At 46.2% G+C, this 8,593-nt stretch overlaps 1 non-coding gene across 1 annotated transcript; it reads right to left on the reverse strand.

Annotated features, from left to right (window-relative positions):
* Positions 1-2,153: 2,153 nt before the first annotated feature.
* On the reverse strand, positions 2,154-2,225 carry Trnas-aga. The gene has a single exon. It is a non-coding gene; the product is annotated as a tRNA-Ser (tRNA).
* Positions 2,226-8,593: the final 6,368 nt, after the last annotated feature.

Here is an 8,593-nt window from a genome sequence, read left to right on the forward strand (position 1 = left end):
ACCCTTTCCCAGTTTCATAACTAGGGTACGTTGTAGATAAGCAAGTCACTGAAGTGGCGTCCAGTAGAAAGACATGCTTGATGCCATTGCACCACGCGTAATTGTTAATTATTACCAACACCCATAGTTAAGTTTGTACGGAACTGTCAGAGTGCGAGCCCTTCTCGCAGATGTCGAGTTCTTTAACCTGCTTACCTTCTCTGTGTGGCATAACATATCGACACCACCCCTCAGCCGTCACAGTTGGCAACAGAGTTTCAAGTTTCCTTCTGACGCCAATAGCGGTCGCGCGGTATCCGGCAGACGCAATGGAGCACACCCGCCGAGCCACCCCTGCAGTGCCTCCGTACCATTACCGCCCTCTGCCACAGCGATATAGGAGGGCCGGCGGCAGCCACTCAACCTATGTCCACTTGGAGCCCCATCACTACAACACCGTCGTTTGTGCTTACAAGGGAACCTCCCCATCGCACCCCCCTCAGATTTAGTTATAAGTTGGCACAGTGGATAGGCCTTGAAAAACTGAACACAGATCAATTGAGAAAACAGAAATAAGTTGTGTGGAACTGTGAAAAAATAAGCAAAATATACAAACTGAGTAGTTCAAGGGAAGATAAGCAACATTAAGGACAATGAGAACGCAGGAGCGCCGTAGTCTCGTGGTAACGTGAGCAGCTGCGGAACGAAAGGTCGTTGGTTCGAATCTTCCTTCGAGTAAAAAGTTTAATTTGTTATTTTCAGTTTATGTGACAAACTCTTATGTTTTCATCACTTTTTTGAGAGTGATTATCACATCCACAAGAAAACCTAAATCGGGCAAGGTAGAAGAATCTTTTTACCCATTCGCCAAGTGCACAAGTTAGGTGGGTCGACAACATATTCCTGTCATGTGATGCACATGCCGTCACCAGTGTCGTATAGAATATATCAGATGTGTTTTCCTGTGGAGGAATCGGTTGACCTATGACCTTGCGATCAAATGTTTTCTGTTCCCATTGGAGGGGCACGTCCTTTCGTCTACTAATCGCACGGTTTTGCGATGCGGTCGCAAAACACAGACACTAAACTTATTACAGTGAACAGAGATGTCAATGAACGAACGGACAGATAATAACTATCCAAAAATAAAGAAAGTAAAATTTTCAGTCGAGGGAAGACTTGAACCCAGGACCTCTTGTTCTGCAGCTGCTCACACTACCACGGGACCACGGCGCTCCTAAGTTCACATTGTCCATTATGATGCTTATGTGGTCCATGGACTACTCAGTTTGTATATTTTGCTTATTTTTTCACAGTTCCACACAACGTCTTCCTGTTTTCTCAATTGATCTGTGTTCAGTTTATCAAGACCTATCCACTGTGCCAACTTATAACTAAATCTGAGGGGGGTGCGATGGGGAGGTTCCCTTGTTAGTACAGCAAGCCTCTTCTTGTTGGAATTGTGACAGTTGGACACTAATTCCTGCACGTGGAGAAGTACAAGTGAAGTACATATTCTGTTCACTATGTTAACTTCTTTGCTAACCATTTCTGCTCCTGTCCAGCTTGCGCACGACGGCAGTTGCGGCACCACTCTGTAGCCCACCTCTCCTTGTCACTGTGTATGAAGTCGTACAAAACACTCTAAACTACTGGAAAGTGTCTCACTCTCTTACAACAATCCCAACAAGCACTCAAAATATTTGTACAGGCGACTGAAGTTTGAAGGCAGGGTGACGACACTCCGTACAGAGCGCCATAAGATGGCCCGCGTGTGGTCTCGCCCCCCCCCCCCCCCCCCAACCTCCCACTGTAATTACAACTAATAGAGTGGAGCCGGCGACCTGCGCCGTGCGCCGGCAGGGTCACACGGAGGCATGAATAACAATCAGGCCTGGGATCGCGTCACTGCCCCGAACGTCGACTGCTCTCTTTCGCTAATGGCATACGATGACGACCTGCGCAAATGCTATTACTGTACCGTTACCTCCGGTCACTGAACCATCCTTCAGACAGGCTGTTCTTCGTAGTCCACATATATGGAAGTTTTATTTAACGACGCAAACGGGAGCTCTTGCTGCCATATACGTCCGGTGAGAGAGAGTAAGTATAAGAGTTCTTGGGGTTCGAAACGGACATCGTGTTAAATTGAATCTTGTGGCAGATTAAAACAGTGTTCCGAACCGGGACTCGAACCCGGAATCTTGCTTTCTGGGCCAATGCTCTTACCACTGAGCTATCCAGGCACGTAGAGAGTTGCTGGAGGAAGCGAAGCTGAGAGGACGCGTCGCGGGTCTTGCCTGGGAGGTGTGACGGTTTCTAAACTCGAGGTCACTAAATAATTAAACATCGAGACCCCAATCAACTGACGCCACAAATTTAATTTTTAGATTTCATCAATAACGTGATGAATTTAACTGGTTTCAGCCCTTTCCAGAAGTTTGGTCGCGAAGTTCACTATATTAAAAAGTCACAACTATGTACTCATAGTACGATGTTTATGAACTAAGCACATATCACAACGACAGTTTCCAATAACGACAGCCAACTGTCATGTTTTTTCACTGTTGCCAACCTAGTTTTGGAAGGCATTCGTAAAAATACAGAAAAATGGTTCAAATGGCTCTGAGCACTGTGAGACTTAACATCTGAGGTCATCAGTCCCCTAGAACTACACTCCTGGAAATTGAAATAAGAACACCGTGAATTCATTGTCCCAGGAAGGGGAAACTTTATTGACACATTCCTGGGGTCAGATACATCACATGATCACACTGACAGAACCACAGGCACATAGACACAGGCAACAGAGCATGCACAATGTTGGCACTAGTACAGTGTATATCCACCTTTCGCAGCAATGCAGGCTGCTATTCTCCCATGGAGACGATCGTAGAGATGCTGGATGTAGTCCTGTGGAACGGCTTGCCACGCCATTTCCACCTGGCGCCTCAGTTGGACCAGCGTTCGTGCTGGACGTGCAGACCGCGTGAGACGACGCTTCATCCAGTCCCAAACATGCTCAATGGGGGACAGATCCGGAGATCTTGCTGGCCAGGGTAGTTGACTTACACCTTCTAGAGCACGTTGGGTGGCACGGGATACATGCGGACGTGCATTGTCCTGTTGGAACAGCAAGTTCCCTTGCCGGTCTAGGAATGGTAGAACGATGGGTTCGATGACGGTTTGGATGTACCGTGCACTATTCAGTGTCCCCTCGACGATCACCAGTGGTGTACGGCCAGTGTAGGAGATCGGTCCCCACACCATGATGCCGGGTGTTGGCCCTGTGTGCCTCGGTCGTATGCAGTCCTGATTGTGGCGCTCACCTGCACGGCGCCAAACACGCATACGACCATCATTGGCACCAAGGCAGAAGCGACTCTCATCGCTGAAGACGACACGTCTCCATTCGTCCCTCCATTCACGCCTGTCGCGACACCACTGGAGGCGGGCTGCACGATGTTGGGGCGTGAGCGGAAGACGGCCTAACGGTGTGCGGGACCGTAGCCCAGCTTCATGGAGACGGTTGCGAATGGTCCTCGCCGATACCCCAGGAGCAACAGTGTCCCTAATTTGCTGGGAAGTGGCGGTGCGGTCCCCTACGGCACTGCGTAGGATCCTACGGTCTTGGCGTGCATCCGTGCGTCGCTGCGGTCCGGTCCCAGGTCGACGGGCACGTGCACCTTCCGCCGACCACTGGCGACAACATCGATGTACTGTGGAGACCTCACGCCCCACGTGTTGAGCAATTGGGCGGTACGTCGACCTCGCCTCCCGCATGCCCACTATACGCCCTCGCTCAAAGTCCGTCAACTGCACATACGGTTCACGTCCACGCTGTCGCGGCATGCTACCAGTGTTAAAGACTGCGATGGAGCTCCGTATGCCACGGCAAACTGGCTGTCACTGACGGCGGCGGTGCACAAATGCTGCGCAGCTAGCGCCATTCGACGGCCAACACCGCGGTTCCTGGTGTGTCCGCTGTGCCGTGCGTGTGATCATTGCTTGTACAGCCCTCTCACAGTGTCCGGAGCAAGTATGGTGGATCTGACACACCGGTGTCAATGTGTTCTTTTTTCCATTTCCAGTAGTGTACTTAAACCTAACTGACCTAAGGACATCACACACATCCATGCCCGAGGCAGGATTCGAACCTGCGACCGTAGCGGTCGCGCGGTTCCAGACTGAAGCGCCTAGAACCGCTCGTCCACACCGGCCGGCTAAAAATACAGGTGTTGTCGATACCACCGGTCTACCTCAACATCAGCTCAGACGGAGCTGCCTTCTGCACCTTTCAGCAATGTCTACATAGACGTGCTTCTCCCCATCAGTCTAAAAGGGATGTGCGGCAACAAAAATGAGTATAGATATGTACATCACAATAGAATTAAGCTGCGTGACGGCTTGAACTATTTTAATTTATATTAGTCTTAACTCAAGAGTTTTCCCTTTGTACATTAAAGTGATCGTAATGTGAAAAAATGTGGTAGCATCCACATCTGAGTCAACTATTCCTTCCACAAGCCATTCTCTCGTGTTAAGAATACAAAATAAATGTAAAGTTTACGAAACTTGAAATTACGCGTAAAATGTCTCATCTTAAGCGAATTTTTGCTATGATTCCAAAGCTGGTCTTAGATTTTGCAAGTTTGTAATATTTCCGAAATCATGAAGAATTCACATTATGATTAATATTTTATTAATACTGATTCATCTGACGCATTTTGATTACAGTTGTATGTGTAAAACGGCATCTTTTCTTCTCTAGCATCAGTCGAATGAACATTACTTTTGAAAACAGTCGTCTAATTGAATTACAGTATTGCAACGTAACTGCTTTCGTTAACATATGACACAATTTTGGAATTAACCAAATGAGTAGGTCCCATATGAAACCTATTATCCTATGATGATCTGAAGTTTTATAGATCCTCAATTCACAGTATTAAAATATTGGGTGATGAATTTAACTGCTTTCAACGTTCGAAATACGGATTTCCTACACAAATCCTAAAACGTAATTTCAGAAGGATTGTATGCAATGTATGAAATCAGCAAGCAGAGAGCAATGTCGTGCTGTTGCAAAAAACATGTCTTACGCTTATGAAAAACCAGAATTTATGTAGTATCAGTTTAGGTTACTGCCAAAGACTGCTGCTAGCCGGGAGTCTGTCGCTAGCCGTCGCGAATGATTTTGTATCAATAAACGATAATCGATTAGGAAATTTTATCGCGACAGCTCAGTGGAGAAGAGCATTGCCCGCGGGAGGCAAGGTTCTGGGTTCGGATCTATGTCTGGCACACATTTTTAATAATGTGAATGACTCAACCAACCACAAATATTTTTAAACTGCCACAGGGTTTCAAAACAGCGCGCACGCCGCCTTGCAGAGGGATAATTCATTATGATGTTGTGCATTATTACAAAATAACTGTCTACCGTATGGCGCTGCCGCACTGTATGACAACGACGTCGACTAAAAACGCGCAAATAAGCACAGGCAAGTAATTTACAACTCAGTAACTATACTGTTAAGTTTGCAAGAGCGACTGTTATAGCTATACTGTTAAGGTTGTAGGAGACCCATTTATAAAAGTGGAGCCATGGAGAGGAAATTTTCTTGCCAACAATTTCAGACAATATAGGAAGTAGTTTTATTTTAAGCCGACATATGTCATTACACCGGTTAAAATGTCATAAACATAACTTCTGAAATGCTACGCATCTTATTTTATGTTGATAAGCGGGCTGGATCGCTGTTATGTATTGAAAAAATGAAATAAAATCATCGCATGGCATTTATTGGCCGGGATATCCCCTTCGGTGTTCGGCCGCCGTGTTGCAAGTCTTTTTTGTTGACAGCACTTCGGAGACAGCAGAATGGCTCAAATGGCTCTGAGCACTATGGGACTTAACATCTATGGTCATCAGTCCCCTAGAACTTAGAACTACTTAAACCTAACTAACCTAAGGACATCACACACATCCATGCCCGAGGCAGGATTCGAACCTGCGACCGTAGCAGTCGCGGGGCTCCGGACTGAGCGCCTAGAACCGTTAGACCACCGCGGCCGGCCTCGGAGACAGCACTTCGGAGACTTGCGTGTCAATGATGATGAAAGACACACGAACCCAGTCCCCTACCGAGAATCGAACCCGGGCCCCCTTGTGTTGTAGGCGGTAACGCTACCGCTGCGCTACGGAGGCGACCCTGTTACGTATTCAAAACGCCACACAAATAAAGCTGAAAAATGTGACGTTGCCTGAGCCACTGTTTACGGGCAAATGTCAAGGCACGTACCATATCGACTCGTGACTGAAATGCCGCAGCAGCTTCGAAGAAGTATTGACCAGTGAGATTTCGCGCACTTTCTTCTGTTTCTATTCTGTCCCAGGTTATGAAGACAGTTGGTCCACCCTGGGACAGTGAGTTTGGTGTTCGACACTTGTTTTATCCAAGAGAAGAGGCCTATGTTTCTACAGCGTGTTTCACCATCTTTCTTTCTTTTATTTCCATAATCATTCGTAACCAGGACAAATGCAATACAGCGCTGCACAAGCAATCGCCGCAGTTATCCGCACGATACAGCTGCAAACTCAGACCTCATCCAAAGGTTGAAGAACGATAATGGTAAAGCCCAGTCAATGCTGGACAGCGTGGGAAGTCTCACGTAGCCCTCACATATTGAAGTTAGTATAAAGGTTCACTCACTCGTGCAAAAATGTACCATAAATGCTAAATTTGTTGTGTTGTAATGCCTATTTTATGCAGCAGATATGACGTTGTGCTCTTTCTAAGCGATTACAAGAAGCGATCCCACGAAAGTAATATTAGGTCATAAAAGAGAGTGTCTAGGCCTCATGCTACTTTATTACTTTGCAGTCATCATCAGATCTCAAAATTACAGCAGTAGTATGTAGATGCGCAGTCAGTGCACTTTACACAGCGCTCGAATTGGAAGACGATGCGAAACGGATATTAACTCTCACCTCCTTCGAGGAAAATTGATACGTTGTCGGTGTGATGAGGATGTGCAGTACTGCTAAAATACATTTCAAATATAATTACGTCAATACGTGAAAGCGACAGAATTGCTCAACAAATGACTTTACAAAAAGCAAAGTCGCATTTCCGTTCTCCAGCATGATTGGTCGTCTTCTGTTAAAATGCAAGAGAGAAAAGATAAACAAACGGTAATCGCTAAATAAAAGACGGAAAGCATAACGGAGAACTTAAATACTGAAGTTTCGAGCCGCACGGTCAGAGGCGCCATATCACTGACTGCGCGGCTTCCCCCCCCCCCCGCCCCCCCCTCCCCCCCCCCCCCCCCCTCACCGCCCCGTCGGAGGTTCGAGTCCTCCCTCGGGCATGGGTGTGTGTGTTGTTCTTAGCGTAAATTAGTTTAAGTTAGATTAACTAGTGCGTAAGCTTAGGGACCGATGACCTCAGCAGTTTGGTCCCTTAGAAATTCACACACATTTGAACATTTTGAAGTTTCGAGAGCCTAGGTTGCAGGAAAAGCTGAGGAATCATTACATACTCCAACAATAGCAGATCGGATTCGTCCCGCATCTGTACCTTTACATAGCACTAAATCTTCCTCCTTCTCCTCCTCCATTCCATCCATACGGCTATGGAACAAGTTATGTTGTAACCCGTGTCCTATGCAAAACCACTCTGGATTCAAGTGGAGCTTAAAGCCGTTATCATCGACGTTGCTACTCTCTCGTCATAATGCAGCTGTTTTCCTTCTGTCCAACATGGAACCATTGTTTCTGTCACATTGTAAACCACCCGTACCTTCGTCATTCCTTTCAATTTCTGTTTCCTTCCTTCTGTCCCATCTGTCAATCTTACACTATTATTTCTAGCTCTTTCTTTGACTAGTCAACTTCTCCACATTGGTTCCTTCCGTACTGTTGTCATACGTTCCTGTTTGATGTAACTACCCACATTCGACACGAACATAATGAGGAAACTGCTCACTGTTAATAACACTGATACTTCAGAATGGATGCAAACCGACTAACGAAGCAATTAATTATCTACTGAGCAACATAACTGAAATCTCTGATAACAGGTCCAAAGGATTAGGGAAGGACCCCAAGAACATTGGACTCAGACGACATCGCTAACCGATCAAAGTAAAGATCACTGATCGGCAACTTCAAGGGTTTTCGAAATGAGCGGAAACGGAACAGCAGCTGGATAATGAAGGCAGGCGGGCAAAGCAGGAATGCAACGCTTTTGAACTGCAGAAAAAGCTTCCAGAAATGCTTCACAGTTACCTGACGTTCTTTGTATTGCTCAGGTACTACGCCAATTGTACCGTTGACTCGCTAAAGATGTCTGGTTTTATGTGACAGACGGCTTTCAGGCTCTAATCTTTCCAGGTGAAATAAATAAACAAATAACTATATAAATATTCTGGTACGATACGCATCCATCTCCACAAGCCCTTCCGTGCTCTTAGGAGCGCAGATGTTTATGTTAACGAATGTGGAAATGATCTAGATCTTGAACAATTTTTCATATTCATTTCATGAAGTAACAGGAACTCTGTGGCCGCAATAGTGATGTAGTACTAAATGTAATATATTTACTCTAAA

This window comes from Schistocerca americana, chromosome 4, assembly GCF_021461395.2.
Source record: "Schistocerca americana isolate TAMUIC-IGC-003095 chromosome 4, iqSchAmer2.1, whole genome shotgun sequence".
NCBI classification, from domain to species: domain Eukaryota; kingdom Metazoa; phylum Arthropoda; class Insecta; order Orthoptera; family Acrididae; genus Schistocerca; species Schistocerca americana.